Source organism: Fringilla coelebs, assembly GCF_963513975.1.
Source record: "Fringilla coelebs genome assembly, chromosome: 1".
NCBI lineage: Eukaryota > Metazoa > Chordata > Aves > Passeriformes > Fringillidae > Fringilla > Fringilla coelebs.
The window spans coordinates 113,586,570-113,602,851 of NC_140028.1; positions in this window are offsets into that span (position 1 = coordinate 113,586,570).

Sequence of the window (16,282 nt, forward strand, 5' to 3'; positions counted from 1 at the left end):
GGGGCTGTACTACAAAACCTCCGTTGGCAACAGATCTGAGGTAGACCCTACACTCTACCCCTAACTCTAAATGGGGGACAGAGGGGAGCACGTGGCCAGAGGAATCTTAAAACTATGATAAATTAGCAAATGAAGATTACTACGAAAGTGAACATTGGTAATCCAGTCCTGTTTACTGGGTATTATCCAAAAGCACCCTCCCTCAGCTGCTAGCCATAGCATGGTGTTCTGCCTTTACAAGCTAAATTAAAGAGCCCTCTACTGCTAAAAATCTACTTGACAAGGTGCTCAAGCTGCTGAAGTGTATAGAGGATAAAAAGGTCAATTTGTCTAGCTAAAGAAAACTCCTCCCTGCAGAGGCTCAGGTCAGATTAATGGCTGTCATGGTTTTGTAGCAACTCTGGTTGAGGAAGGGAAATAACATTTATGTTATAAGGTGCATTTATATTGATATACCTGCACTTGTATGTGATATCTTCCTGATACATCTGTCTGTGACAAGCAAGGCTCCTCTCTGGCATGGTTACCAGTTCCAGGTTTAGAACAGGCTTTACAGCAAGAAGATGAGACCTGGTTGTATGGACTGTTCTACACATCACGTTGAAGGATGTCGACCTGTTGGAGTGAGTGCAGAGGAGGGAGACCAAGTTGATTAGGGGGATGGGGAAGCTCACCTGTGAGGAAAGGCTGAGATAATTGGGTTTGTTCAGCCTGGAGAACAGAAGGCTTCAGGGTGACGAAATTGCAACCCTCCAGTATCTGAAGGGAGCCTACAAGAAAGACGGAGAGGGACATGTAGTGACAGGACAAGAGGTGCTCTAAAGTGAAAGAGGGTAGATTTCGACTAAATGTTAGAAGAAATTCTTTCCTGTGAGGGTGGTGAGGCACTGGAACAGGTGGCCAGAGAGCTGTGGATGCCCCATCCCTAGGAGTGTCCAAGGCCAGGTTGGATGGAGCTCTGAGCAACCTGGTGTAGTGAAAGGTGTCCCTGTCCATGGTGGGAACTAGATGATCTTTAAGGTCCCTTTCAACCCAGGCTCTTCGATGATCCTACAATTCTATGTCACCATCTGTCTCTAGGTGATTTTGCTATTGGGTTTTGTTTTCTTTTCCCTACATTGCACATCCTTGTAGCAAAATGGCCTCAAATGACAGTGAAATAACTTCTATAACTATGAGATAGCACAGCACAGTGTCAGTCTCAGGATGCTTTTTTTTTTTTAAAAGCAAACCACACCCAAACTGGCACCATCAGTCCAGACTTCGGATGTGCTGTGGCTTTATTTCAGCTTGCCAGTGCTAATAGACAATGCATTTGCCATTTGTAGTCACTTAACTACTCAGGGCCAGGCTGCTGCCCCTCTTGGGCTTTAAGTTATGCCACCAGAGTTTAAAAGCCACGCTTATGACAAAATAGCTTAAACCAGCGCTGTTGTGGTGACTCACATTATAAATCTGCTGCCTCTGAAACTTAGTGGTTGGTACCCTCACCTGAGGCAAAATAAAGGGAAACCTGTCACCTGCCACCATGGCTGCTTAAGGCAAAGAGTTTAACTTAAAGCAGGAATAAAAGCAAAACACATTCCCAGTAATGTCTCCCAGGAGCTGTGTCTGTACCTATTGAGGCTCAAGGGCTGCTGCTGTCAGGTGGAGACCAAGAAAAGCAGCTGAGACAAAGCTCCCAGGCTGCCTCATGTCTGCTAGGGGCTGTCAGACTGCTTTAGCTCTGTTAGTAACACATTATAGTTTAAAGCTTCTTGCTTGTGCCTTTTAAATGTCATATCTGAAATCCTCTGCCCACTCACTGGAAGTAATCTCAGTGGCTTCAATAGACAATAGTGATGCCAAATTTCGAGGTGACCATATGTTATCTCTGTATCTGCACTTCTGTCTTTGCTGCTGTTTGTCACTGCCTGTACACAAATATGACGGGCAGCACCTGACTGCAGTATTTCACAAGGACACATTAAAACAATTAAATCCTTCTCAAAAATTATTTCTCCTTTTATCCAAGAGGATACAAGAATTACAGACAAAGGTAAATCCATAGAAATGCAGGTTAATACCCAGTTCCTAAAAATATGACCAGCTTCAGTCAATATGACTAGCTTCAGTCAAAATGTGGTGTGATGACAGAGCTGTGTGCAGGTTGTATCTGATGGATGTGAACTACGCTGTGCAGGGCAGGAAAAGGGCATGGGGATCCAAAGGAAGCCTCTCGATGTCGCTCACGAACCTGGTATGTGTCCTGGATGGTGTCTGCCTTGACATTCCTCTTCCATCTCTTTTTCATGAGAGGACAAGCTGTTTTGAACAGCACAAAAGCCACTGTGGTCCTGTGGCTGAAGAGACAACGCAAGGAGAAGTTTTCGGGTGTCCCATCCCAGAGGTGACTTCCCTGAAATGTGACTGAGTGATGGTGCAGTCTGCCTCATCCACTCCACAACTAATTAATGGTGAAGGAGCACTGCAACCAGCAAAACAAATAAAGCACAGAAGGAAACCCAAGAATACCTTAAATTGGGTTCAGTTTTTTTCTTCTTATTAAGTTGAACCATTCTTAGCACACAATTGTGGATGTGCCCTTGCATTTAGAATTCAAATTTATCTGTGGTTGTGACCATGGGTTTCCAAGAACACAGAAAAGCAACATGTACCATGCAATGGTACTAAACAATGTATGAGAAGCAACCCCCAAAAGAGAAGTCTAAGCACCAATATGGCCTAATTCCTTTGTTTCCTGTAAGAAATCTGTAAAAGCTAGTGATAGTTGGGAAGCTGATTGGATCTAATATGCCTTCAGGATAAACCTGAGGCCACTGAGGACTTGATTGAATAGCCCCATCACTGTACATCAGTGGCATTTGGAGAATTTATTTTGCTTTTGCCTCTTAAGTCACTTAAGTGGCTTAAGCTAAGTTGTTTCTGTGATGCCCTCTGTAGACAGTGAGGAGCCTGAGAATCTTGGAAAACCTTCCAGCCTTGTCCTTCATTCTGCCTTTCTGCACGTGCATCTAATGGCCTTATCCCCTGATAGAACAGGTAGTTTGTGGATGAACCTCAAAGTTATTTCCTGTTTAACTCTGGAAAACCTTTTGAGGGATAAGGAGATATGGAGAACACAAGAGTGAAGCTATTACATGTGTATATGTGATAATTTAAAAAATCCAGCTGTATAGTATATAAAATATATTAAAAGTATATTAAAAGTGTATAAAGTATATAAGCAAACTTCCTTCAGAAAATTCAGTGTTCCTTCTTCCCTTATATGAGAAGTATCCACTTTGCCTTTTCTCTCAACTCTTCACTGGAAGCTCCCAAGCAAAAACCAGAAGCATGCCATTTCCTCTCATATGCACAGAGAGCAGTGAGAGCCTCCAGGCCTGCTGAGAGAACCTAGGGTGCCTGGACTTGAGCCCTTACTTCAGCAGAAAAAAAGGAGACCAAGGGGACACTGAGGAATCCTCTCATGGAGTAAATAAGAACTCAACACTTAGTCTGCACAATGCTAAACATAAGGGAAGTTTTCTGTAGTTCACTGATGCATTCAGACTTTTAGGATAGGCAAAAATTTGGTCTAATAACCTTCAGAACAGAAGTATAGCAGCTATTTCAGGTTGAGAATATTAGCCTGCTGTTGGTTTTGTATGGTGCAAACAAATAACCATGTCCTGAGAGAGGAATCATTGTATTCAGAAGGTATTTATTTTTGCTCTGAGAATCTTTAAGCATGAACTGTTTATTTATCTCTTAAACTGCAAGTGCATCTCTCTTTCCCAGCTAAAAATTTTTCACGTGACATTGTCATTTAGCACTTCCAACGCTGTTCGGAATACTGTGTATCTGTCTTCCATGGGATTAAATTTTGGTAAAAGTCCCCTCTTAAATCTTTAACAGTCACAAAATCAAAAAGTCTGTGCAGAATACAAATGTACTTATGTTTTCTAAACATTGAAAATGTTTCATGTCTCCCTAAAAACCCAGCACTAGAGCAAGAACCTTGTCAAGAGATAATAAAGCACCCTTCTTGAATTAATTCTGATCTAATCAAATCTAATTTGATCTGATCTAATCTCATGTCTGTCCAACCAGTAGGACTTTGTTATCTGCAGACATGATGCCCACACAATGGATTGGGAAGTTACTCCCTGCTTTAGACATGGGGATTTTAATAGCTAGGCTGGTTAGTCCTCAAGTTGATCTGGTTTCATGGGATTATGCCATGGAAAGGGAGGCAGATTGCTCTAGCACTGGTATGAAGTGTTTCCATCATGTCTGGAAGCAGCAGGTGTGGTTCTTTTAGGTGATCTGCTCCTCTGCAGAGAGTGAGAGTAATTTTGACAGTAACAGCTAGTCTGGTCTAAGGAAAATAGCGAGGGGAGCCAATTTGTGTTACTAGCTCAAGTGATAGCTGGAAAAAAAGGATAACCTTTCAGAAACATCTATTTTTAAAAATTATTTTCTTTAAAATCTATTATTTCCAGCTGTCTTAATTGCTGTAGTAAAAATCATTATTTACCCCTGGAGAGCTTTCCTTGCTGTTGTATTTTTCTGTGGTTTCTCCCTTTCCTCATCCCTAAAGAGCTGACAAGTCCCTGCGAGATATGTCAAGTCACTGGGGGGACATGAGAGACCTGCAGGGACACCATCTTCATGCTGAAAGTGGGCAGGTTCTGGTTAAATACTGTGTAGGCATCATGACGACTACCACACATATGCTGCAAAGCTGCAGGAGGCATCCAGAGGACCTGCATTTCCTACTCATCTTCCACTTTGCTTTGGAAAAGCACAGAAAGGGGATTCTTTTTCCCAGATTTTACCTGACTCATAGCCAAGCATATGTGTAAAGGCTCTGCTGAACTGTTCTTTGTGAAGACTGTTTGCTGACCCGAACCTATGGAGTCCTGATCCTTCTGTGCAATAACGTAAGCGAAGATCTTCAGCACGTGTTGCAGTCTGTGCAGACGCCTTGTCTGCGTCCATCTGAGTCAGGAAACAGCGGCAGGGAAAATCCCTGGGACGGGAACTCGGTCATCTGTGCTGCTACCTGGTCCAAGCAGGCAGCAGCCCTCCCAGCAGGTTGCAGGCAGTGCTTGGGAGCCAGCACGGGCCATTCCCAGGGACCAGACCGGAGGCAGGTTTTGGACAAGGAGAGCAGCCGGTAGCATAGACACAGGCCATACTGTGCTGGCTGGCCTCAGTGGCCAAAAGCAGTCCCTGGCAGGTTGAATTTAAAGCTGTATAGGTGCAGGTTTAATTTAAATCTGTACGGGTACGGCTTTAAAGCTGAAATGTCTTTGGGTGACAGTGGGATGGCAAATAGTGTCCTTGTGCCAAATATTGATGGGTGTTTAATATACACTTTGGGCACATGCTGTGACTGGGGAAGATTGCCTACTGATGTTGTGTGAGTGCTCCTGATTCCTGCAGTGCTGTGGTGCGGGATGAGCACAACAGAGGAGAATCACAAGTGTAAAGTGCTTTAAAGATCACACTCCAGCAACTCTTACCAGAAAAATACTCTTGATTTGAAGTGTGATTTTTTTTTAAACAGCAGTTCTATTCTACCAAGAACCTGTTGTGGATGCAGTTACACTAAGGAAAAAGTAAAAGCAATGAGCAGTACAGCTTCTTTAGCTTGGGGTGTCCCTGTGAGCTGCACTATCAGAAGCCTGGTGCTGTAGGCAGAAGCAGTTCCTTGGCTGGAGAGCACAGGGAATGTTACCTGGTCTTCTTCTTCTAGTGCAAATTTATCCACCCTTTACAGCACTACTGATTTTTGGTTATAAGCCATTTTTGCATCAATTCCCATGGGTAGTTGTAAAGAGTTGTTTGTTCCCAAACTGGTGTCAATTCCAGTGACTCTTCCTGCCAACAGCAGTGATGAGTATGGTCTGAGTACCTGAGGTGTTGAGGGCTGCCTCCTGCCTCTCCACACCTTATCTCATAACCATTGCCACTTGGCCACTTGGTGCTATCCCTCTTCCCTGGTGGACAGGGTCAAATCCCTCACCTAGCCTCCCCCAGGGGGTCAGATACTCTGAGTTTGCATTGCAGCAAAATTACATTGCTTGTTTTTTCACTCTAAACTCAGGAATAATAATTATTCTGAAATCAGCCTGGAGTGAAGACAGAAGTAAACCAAGTTTAGAGTACTTCCTAAAGAGAATTTAAAGCAGGCAGCTTAGAAGTCTCAATAAGATGCCTAACAGCAAATAGACAAATCCCTCTCCTCTAAGAAAATCCTATGTGCTGTGGAAGAACTTCTGGAAATGCACTGTATGTAGTATAAGAAAAGAAAAAGGCAGATCTGAAGTGACACAATGACTGACTGGTACCATATTCTGTTCTGGATTGTGTAGGGTATACTGTGCAAGCACCATCCATCTGCACACATGTACACTCCCTTATGCCTTTGGTATTAGCAGCAGATATTCACATGCAGACAAATATTTCTGGTACAAAGCACATGGGGCTTAAGAGGAAAACTTGTCTGTAAGCAAATTGGGCAGTGTTTGGATTGCACATTAACAGTGTTATAGGCCATCAGTAGATAGGTGGTCCCAGGAAGAAAAATAACACATCCATTATATTTCCTGTTTCTGAAAGGAGGAACTGATACCCCAGTGCCAACACACCACTGCCCCAAGCTGGCAAATGTCTCTGCGTGTGCAGAAGATAGGGCACAGCAGGGAACTGCAACGCTGGCACTTACTGGATTGCATGTCAGCCTCCTCTCAGTGGGCTCTGCAAGCCCATCAAGGGCACATATAGAAGAGAGGGGATTTGCCACATATTGAGAGGTTGTGGGAGCAAAATGCAACTACATGAATGCTTTTTTCCTCTGCAATAGACATGGTGTTTGAAAAGAGTCTCAGGAACACAGGGTAATGGGAACCATTACCTGTCCCATGTAAAGAATTCACTCCACAGTATAACAAAGTTTTCAAAGAGTAGTTGAAGTGATTTGGACAGAATTATTTTCTTCTACATGCTCTCTGTATAAGAGATGAAAGACTGGTCTGTGTTTCCTCTCAGGTCAGGACTCCACCATACCAGCAGACTGACAGAAAGATACTCCCCACCTTGGAGAACCTGTGATCTGAAAGTCAGACAAGGAAGCCTGAACAGAGACACAGGTCTGTATAACAGTCAGAAACAGTGGGGTGCTTCTGCTTGGTGCTCCGTCAACAGACCTAATGAAAAAGTATGGATTGGGAATAATATTGTTGCTTTTTGATGCAGTTTTGTGGAAATGCATCTCAGCAAAGCACAGAGTTAAGAATGATAAGGGTGAGTGAAGGGAAGGGTGAGTGAAGGGAATTAATTAAGCTGGTCACACTTGTGTGGGATGCAAGGGATGAATCTCAGTGATGAAAGGGTTACAAGCCCCAGGGCAGGTGATAACATGTCTGTTGTAGGATGGTCTCAAAGCTGGGTTGGATTTGTTTCTAGCATTTAATGTGGCTTCAGTGTATCCTTGAGCTGGGTGTGGTGAGGGAAGATGGCTCTTGAATAAGAGCAATGACCTTTGACATCAAGTCCTGCCCACAAAACCTGGCAATGAAACAGCAAATTAGAGAAGGCATAGCTACCACCCTAGTCCAAAGAAGGCTGCTTGGCTGCAAGCAGGTCATGCAGAGAGCTGAACGAGCTGCTCAAGCCTCTGCGTGGCAGGGCTGCAGCGCTGCAAGTCCAGCGAGCTGCTCTTGCTCTCACTTTTCCTGGCCATAAACACTTAAGGTCTGATTCTTCTGGCTCTGCACTCTGCTTAGTCATTAACACTGCTTTGAAGAGTCGGGTTAGTGGGTGTAAAATAGTACCATTTAGTAAGGCATCATTTTAACATCATTTCACAGCGCTGTAAAATGAGAATCTAGGCTATGGGGCAGCAGAGAACCTGAGCCCCAAGTATTCACCTCATTAGAGAATCCTTTGCTGTGTGGATGGGAAATAACAAGGGCAATTCCATCTGTCCTGAAATTACACAGGCTGCCTGAGTTCAGTCTGATTTTAATAGAAGACCAGAGCAATAGAATAGAAAAAGTATCAAATTAATATGCAGTGTTAGTGGATTTGGAGCAGGGACTGAATTTTACTTCCCATTTTCCTGCTTTTATGTGAAACTTCAAGCAACACCTTCTCTACTGCATTTAAAATAATTTCTATAAATACATAATAGACGCACAGACAAACACGTGTATGTGGGTAGTGTAAATACATATTTAGAGATTATACTATTCACAATATGTTTTCCAGGGAAATTCTATTTAGAAAAAAAAAATTTGCCCTTTCATGTGGATTCTCACATTATTTGCATGCATCTTGCCTGTGGAAGGTAAGTATTAATTTTTTTTTCTTTCTTAGTTTAGTTTGGGTGCTTTTTTTTTTTTTTTTTTAGGTTTTCTATGCCATAGGCCCTGAAAACAATAATAAAAAAAATACTGTGGCAGTTCCTTCCGTGTGGCTTGCCAAAGGGGTGTTAAGAAATTTTTCTGGTTGTTCTGTATGTGTGAGCTGCAAAGAGGTGATAAATTGCTGAAGGAAATTAAACTGGGGGTGGGGGGTTGAAGCTCGAGTTTTGTACTCTTCTGATTCGGGCAGTCTGGATTATAAACTGCTAGTTTTGTTGGAAATCAAAAGTTAAATTGCTCTAAACCCAGGGGTGTAGCAAAGACAGATTAATAGATTAAAAACATCATGCAGCCTCTGTTGCTTCCTGTGCTTGGTTTACTCAGGTGCTGGATAAAGAAACCACAGTACATCAAAGAGGAGTAGCTGAAGTGGTAGTTGTGATACTTTGGTCAAGCAGTCATTTCTAATCCTGGCCATCCCAGAGCAGGGCTTTGCCCTCCCGTTGCTGCCCTGTGGAGGCACCCAGCCCACATGCCCATCCCGTCAGAGGCCAGCTCCTCCTGTGCCACTGCCTCGCTGACAGCAAAGGAGGTTGGCTGTCAGCTCCAAATTTGTTTCTTGGATTCTTTCAGGACCATTTAGCCACTGCAGCCTCTCAGTGAACGATGCCTTGTTGTGAGTGGGGAAGTTGTGGCTGCCAGTTGTGGCTGCTAGCTGGTCACAGCTCAGCTGTTTCGCTTTGCGCTACAATGGCCTCAGTGTGCCCACCCTTTCCAAAATGAAAATCTTTTTCATTTATGCATTCAGCTATGGTGATAGCATGAGTCCACATGAAGAGGTTTTCTTTCCTTCCCTCCTTCCCCCGAATTCAAGGCTGTTGCAGTTTTACCTTCAGCATCATCAGCTGAACACCAGTAATGCCGGCTCTTAGCTAGAGCTTTGCAATGTTCCATGAAGGAAAGGAAGTTTTATGGACTCTGGGTTGCAGATGGGAACACCAAGGCATGGGGCTGTGGCAGGCCGCTGCATTATTCAGCAACAAGCAAGAAAACCTGACCAGGCTGGATGGTGACTCAGAGCAGCGTGTGGCTTCACTGCTAGCCAGGACCTTCAGCCACAGCTATACCATCTTGCCTTAAACCTGCCAAAACTTGCTTCAGCCCCAGCTCTGACACAGGCTGAGAGCTGCCCACAGCTCTGTGGGGCTGCAGAGGCTGCTGCTGTCCTACCCTACTGCTCTGGCTGGCTCCTTGGCCACAGCAGCGCTAGGTTGAGGCCGGTATTTGCAGCCGCACTTCACACACCATCCCCTTTCAGCGAGCTGATTTTCTCCTTCCTCAGAGGCTGTAACTTGGGAGCTGGTGAGATGTGAGTCAGCATCTGCTGCCTGCTTTTGGGGTGAGAGCAGAAAGGCAGGGGCAGTAACACCTACAACACCCAGTGTGCCTCAGATGTCTGTAATTCCCAGAGGTCCAGCTTACACATGTTTTCTTGGACTAGCTGCAATGGCGAGGACCCAAGAGGAGAGTGGGATGTACCTGTTGAGATCAGCTGCAAGTAGTGATGCACAGGGCAGGGCCTTCCCAGGCTGATAGACTGGAGCTGCAGTGTTGATGTCCCAAGTCTGCCACTTCCTTGTGACACTGTCACCGCTTGAAAGAACCATACTTTTTGTTCATTTGTAAGGCTGTGAAAATGCATACGTGCACAAACACATATCTGGGATGAGGCTGAAGTGAGATATCAGTGCTCAGGCTCCTACAGATGTGTGTGAGGCTCAGACATTGCCTTACTTGTGTGCAGCCTGACATGGTATATGCAGCACTGCCCACCAAATGCTGCTGGGCAAAGGGTCCCAGCCACTTTGGGCCAGCTTCAGCATATGCAAAAGGCTGCATATTAGCTGGCTGCAGAGAAGGTGAATGAAAGAGGAAAGGGTTGAGTCTGTCCTTTGTCTCTTGTATGCCTTGGCCCCATGAAAGAACCCACAGTGCTGCTGCTTGCTGAGGAGTGGGCTGATGGCCCTGGGTAGCAGACTGTGATGTCCAGCAGGTCAGGAATTGCCCATACAGAGTTTAGGCTCCAATGCAGAAGTAGGAATTTCCTCCTTTCCTCCAGGGAAAAGGAGTTAAAAGTGGAGGATTCTCCCTTTAACCTATTTGCCCCAAATAAATATTGCCATTTGATAAAGAAAGGCAATCCTTAAGGCAAGCTTGCAAAGCCCTTCAAAGCAGCAGTGGCAAAACACTAAAATTGAAAGCAACAGCATATTGCCCTCCATTGCATCCTTTGGCATTCGCTTCTGAGCTATGGGACCCTGTAAAACACCAGCTGCTTGGGGGGAACCTGGTGGGACAGGGTGAGAATATCTGTGAGCACAGATAGCAGCATGCTGCTGCATCTGCTGCACCAGCACTGGGCACAATCATGGACAGTTTTCAGGGGTCTGGGAAGACATGTCCCGGTGTGGAACATGATAAAAAGAGAAGTGAAAAAATGTCCAAGTGGATGGTGTGGGTCGTTCAGTGAGAGTTGTAAGTGCATGTGTAACCAGTCTACTGTCAAGCCAGAGCTTACAGTTTGCCCACAATGTGATTTATCTTACAGTTTCAAGCAGTAAACCATTATAACCAAAATTATGTTTTTCCTTCACAGAAAGAAGGAAGGGAAGCTTTGTTTTCTCAATAATGTGTCAGGAATATTGCCCTCTGCCCTTGCACAATATAGTGTAAACTTGCTTGTAATTTGTGCTGGAGGGGGAAAGTCAGCTCTCTGTCTGTGTTTCATTGTAAACTTACACTTAAAATCCTTTCCTGGCATTGATCCCGGCTTTGATATGCATTAGTAAACATTCATGACACCGACATTAATCCAGAGTGAGCTTATAGTCATTTGTGGTATTAGACACTAAAAAACAGTCACAAGGCCATGATTTGATAGTGTTATCTCAACACCTTGCGTAGAGATGCAAGGCTGATTTGGTGACATATCATCCTTGACACATGACACATAGAGACCATGCTTCAATCAACACGCTGTGCCTCTGGGCAGTGTGCTGTTACAGCCTCTGCAGGGGAATGCCACTGCCTGGAAACAGCCTCTCCTGCAACTAGTGGTGATGGCAGGGCTGCAGAGACTGGGAAGCAAGAAACCCAGCCTGGTACTTGAAAATCAAATCCATCAAAATGTACCAAGTCTTCTGCATGTTAATGATATTTTGTTATTTGCAGACATGTCTAAGCAAGAGCCTGCTTTTCTTATACTTATTCTGCAAATAAATTCAGGAATAATGATCTTAGTAGCTCAGTTGGCCCTAGATTTAGCCATAAACACATCATAATTTGTATCATTTCATTTAAATTCTGCCCTAAATAATTCTGTTTATTTAAATTCTAGTCATCCTTGAGCATGGTGTGCCCATGTGACACACCTGAAAATATAGGATGGTCATGAGCAATGGGTTGCAAATGGAGTTTCATCACCAGTGGGGATATGTGGTGGCCAATAAAATTTTCCAGGTATGAAAAGAAGATATTATAATTTGTTTAGAAGTGTAGTCAGGATGTGTTTTCTTAAACAGTAACAGTCTGGTTTTGCTGTGAGCAGGTTCTGGCCTTAGCTGTCCATGGGCAAAGAAACAGCAGGTTTCATTGCTGCCCCACACTCAGGTCTGTCTTTCAAAAGGGAGAAGAGGTTGTGACAAACCTTTCTTGGCAGTAAGTGCAACTGGTTGTGATGTGACAGCTGGCAGAAAATACAGGTGAGATTGCTTCTTTACCCAAACCACAGTTCACACCCAAGCTCCTTCTCAATCCCGTGTTTTAGTGATGTGGATGTGCCTGCTGTATGAGGTGAGTGCTGACTTTTGGCTCTACTAGTGGTAACGAAGGGTTACAGAAATGCTGAAACTCAAAAATACAAATATAAATACCAGGCCTCCGGCCCATCCACTGGGCAATTCTAATTGTCAGGTGAATGGATGAGAAGTGTTGTGATAAATGTCATGTATCTTTTGGGTTGTTACACAACGGTGATAAGGAAAAAGGCAAGACACAAAAAGGAGAAAGCTGGGGCTGCCTGTCTCTACTTCGGAAATAACAAGCCCTTCATTAGAAATGCCTTTTAAAATGTTATCTGGAATTTATAAGATGGCAGGGTTAGTCTTGAAAAGGCTGAGTTTGGAAGCATCACTGGTGAATATTATGTTGCTGCCAGGGCTTTGCACACACTGACACTCAGGCTCAGTGACAGACCGGCAAAAGCACAGGTAAAAGCTGGACAGATGAGAAAGTGCTCCCATGCTCAGCCCATGCCAGTTGCTGCTGTCAAAATGGCTTTCTGTCCTTGCAGGCAGCTGTGGGCTTCAGTTCAGGGTCCCTGATGTTTAATTGCCAAAATGAAAACCATATATGTAGGTAAATACTGGATTACTCAGAATACCATTGCTAAGGGGCCAGAATACTAACATAAAGTGGGATTGATAGCAGTTTAATTTTCTAGGTTGCAAACTGTGGTGGCAATGGCTTGCGTACAATTCCCATCTCTCCTAATGCCTCCATATACAGACATACAACACTAAACCTCTGAAATGGCCCCAGAAGGACTTGCAGGAACTAATAAGCCAAGGATTTACAGTGCAATATTCAGGCAATAGAGTTTGCAGAAACAGCATTGATCCTGCAAGGAGAGTTATATTAGGACTTCGATCCTATCTCATTACTTACTTTCATAAGAAAACTTGCATACATGATGTTATTTTTCTACCTTTATGGCTATTCTCACATGGCCATTTCAGGGGAGGCTCTTCTAATGTCTCCTTTAATGTCTCTTGTCAACTCAGGGTGGCAAAAATGACCCCATGGCATGTGATTAGCTCTGGTCATAGCTTGGTGTGTGTGTGTGCAGGCTTTGATTTGGTACAGAGACTGCTAAATGACAACAATTTTGCAAGCACTGTGCTACTGTGTACATGATGTGGGAGTTACTGTGGGTTATTGCTGAAATTTGCGGTGTCATGGGTAGTATGTAGGCATTCTTCAAAGCCTCATGTACTCAGGAAAGTTTCAATGGTTTAACTTAAAACAAGTTTCACACTGGGGAAAACTGTGCAAGTACTTGGTTTCAGTTTAAACACAATTTATTTTAATGTCACCTCTTGGGGGAGGGTTATTTTTTCTTTTTGTACCAAAATAAGTGGAATGAAATGAAAGGTGTGTGCCTACAAGCAAGGTGCTGGATGCCCTGGCACAGGTGTTGGGCCCTCGATTTACATAGAGACATTGTTTTTCTTGAAAGCCTGTCAGTCAGTGTGGTCAGAGAGGAGTGCTAGACACATCCAGACACATTCTAACATCACAGTGTGAAGGATTTGTCTTCCGGAGCCAGAGCTCAGGCCATTGAGAAAGGAAGAGCCAAGAACAGAGCAGTTCTCTTAGCTACACCTCATTCTGAGGATGTGCAGAAGCTCTTGGTCAAAGGCTCTGATTGTCTATTTCCAGCTTGGGCGCCTTAAATTAAACCTTCTCCTTTTTGTGTCCAAACTGTTAGTCTTCCTTTTGCATAGTTCTCAGCCATGAAGCTTTGACTCAGCAATACAATATTGCCAGGCTGCTGCTGCTGTGGCAAGAATGAACCACACTAAAAGGATGGACACATTTGTGAGGAAAGCCTCAAGTACTTCCCACATAGGTGATGGTTTATTCCCATGTCCTGCATTGTCTTAGCTGTAGTTTCAACACTTCCCACTTAAGAAGATAAATTAATGAATGTGCAAAACTTCACACAGCGAGTTAAGGACTTCCACCCAATCAGAGGTTTGTCCCGCTAAAATTTGACCCTGTGTTCAAGACAGTGTTTTTGTAATATATACTTTAAAAATATATAGGTTAGCATCTTGCATCTTTATTAATATTTTGAGAGTCATTCTACAACATCCACAATAATTACTTTTCAGTGAGGTCTTAGACACATGAAAGATTTCTGAAAAAGCAGCACTTTTCACTGAAGGCAAGTTTTAAAAAAATAAAGCTGACTTATTACTTGAAGGAGAGAAAAGGCCATGAAACAGGTATTTTTACTCAGGAAAAGAGAAAATTTTTAGCTTTTAAATGTGCAGAGACACTAAATCAACTATCACAAATGTGTGCTGGTGATGCAGCCAACAACACTTAATTATCAGTTCTACAGGAAAATTAGGTGAGAAAATTACTTGTCTTTTTATTTTATTTATAAAAGAATCCAAAGACAATGACAATTCTCTCACTACAGCATGTTAGACAAAAATGGCTTGTCTGTCTTTTTCTTCTCCCTTGGTGATACAGATTGATAAATTCCTGCAGTGTACACAATTTAATTTGTGTTACTCTTTTTCCAAATTGGGGTTTCTTTCTGCAGTGTCGAAGGAAGCTGTTTTGGAAGAGAGGAAGCAGGCTTATCTTTTATAGGGACTTAGATTAGGAATATTTCAGATATGGAGACAAGAACCCTATTTGGTCTGATTCATTGACCTTCTTTGCAATGTGTGTGCCGTTGGTTTTTTGTGTTGCTATTATTTGCATAAGCATCTTGCTACTTTCTTCCTCATACAACATTTGGTTCAGTAAGCAACATCTAGGCATGAAGATAGTGGTCATGTTAACATGGCTTGATGTGTCCTCTGACATCCCAGCCTGATTATTTCTTCCCAGTGTAGGGGCAGAAATCAGCAGTCACAGCTGGAGGGAACAGGAGGGCAGAGCCATGGATTGGATTCCAGCAATACCACAAGTCTGTTTTGTGGCCAGACATTTTGTATCATGAAATCACAGCCCCGTGGAGCATGGAAAAACAGGGGATGCTCAATGTTTTCAGGACTAGTACTAAATTTTATTAATTATTTGATTTGGACTATGCTAACCCTGGAGCACACAAGAAAAATTCCACGCTTTTAAGATGTCTTAATATGTGATTAACTTTGTGTTGCAGATCAGGCCTTAATTCCTTCATGCCTGGGTGTGTAGCAAAACAGGAGTCTACACAGACAGAATCTGTGTTTGGTCTATGATCAGTCCTGTGGGGATGTCCTTTTTCCCAGATGGATGGAGGTCACCTAAAACCCACTGAAAGCTTTTGTGCTAGCAAGACTGGCTTTCTTCCTAAGGAGCTCTAGAGGACAGGATTTACTCTATTTTGTGCTTAAAAAGAGTTAACTTAGATGACAATGGAAGTCTCAGCCTGGAAAGGTACTGAAGCAATTGGGGATGAATGATTCCATGGGTGTTTTTTTTCTCCCAACAGCGAAGTGGACCGAAGCAGCAGTTTCTTCCCCTCTGGCTGCTTGGTCCTGCCCTGCAGCAGCTCCTAGTTATGACTGAGCAGGGCTTTTAGCACCCAGGAGTCCACCACTTCTAAGGGTAATCTTTACCTTGCTTTTGCTTTGTTATTTTTAAGCTGAATTTGTTTCTCCATTTACAAGTGGATGCTTCTTTCCAAAGCCTTTTTAAGAGGCACTGAGTTGACTGTTGCTTTATTGCTGCTTTCCATTTGTCTTCAGCTGGCAGATTTCTTCCACCTTGGATCTACTAACCATAAGAAAGCTGATTATGTATAGATCATGTATAGGTGATAAGCAAAGTCTGCTGCTGTGTAAATTCCTTTTGACTGGAAAATCAGTAAGAAACTTGAAAATTCTAGTAGTTTGTATCATTTTCTGAGAGGCAGGTAAGGCATAGCAAGGTAATCTGTAGATTAAAAAGCCAGGGAGTTGACTGACTTTAAAATTACAGTTAAAATAATCTGTCTTAAAAGTGGTCTATGATGGAGATCCCTTCCCTTGGCCTGTTGAATGCAAGTGTATCTCAGGATATTAATTCTTCTCAGTATTTGTTAAGGGAAGGTGGAAAAGCAGGAAGACAAATAATTTTCTCAACATTAGGGTAAGAAATAAATC